We start from the raw sequence: 390 nt of genomic DNA, 5'->3' as shown, positions 1-390 counted from the left end.
TATTATTTAGCTCATTCACGTAAGAGACTAGACCAAGGGTGCCCATTATGTCGATCGCGAGCTACCAGTCGACCGCGGGGGGTGTGTCAGTCGATCTCGAGCCAGGCTTTTAAAAAAAATAGACCTAAAAATTAGTGATCATCAATCTTCACCAAGACGTCACTTAAATGACATTCACGGTACCGGAGGGTCTTGTGAGATGATGCTGGCTGCTGCAAGATCATTATTATTAAAATATGACCGAGAGGAAGGCGAGAAACACTTTTTATTTCAACAGACTCTCGCGCCGTACCTTCCGTCAAAACTCTAAAGGCCGACTGCACATTTCCTATCTTCACAATAAAAGCCCTGCTTCATGCTGCCTGCGCTAACTAAATACAGAGTCTCGGG

This window comes from Nerophis ophidion, linkage group LG11, assembly GCF_033978795.1.
Source record: "Nerophis ophidion isolate RoL-2023_Sa linkage group LG11, RoL_Noph_v1.0, whole genome shotgun sequence".
Classification (NCBI taxonomy): Eukaryota; Metazoa; Chordata; class Actinopteri; order Syngnathiformes; family Syngnathidae; genus Nerophis; species Nerophis ophidion.
Note: the sequence above shows the minus strand (reverse complement) of the source record.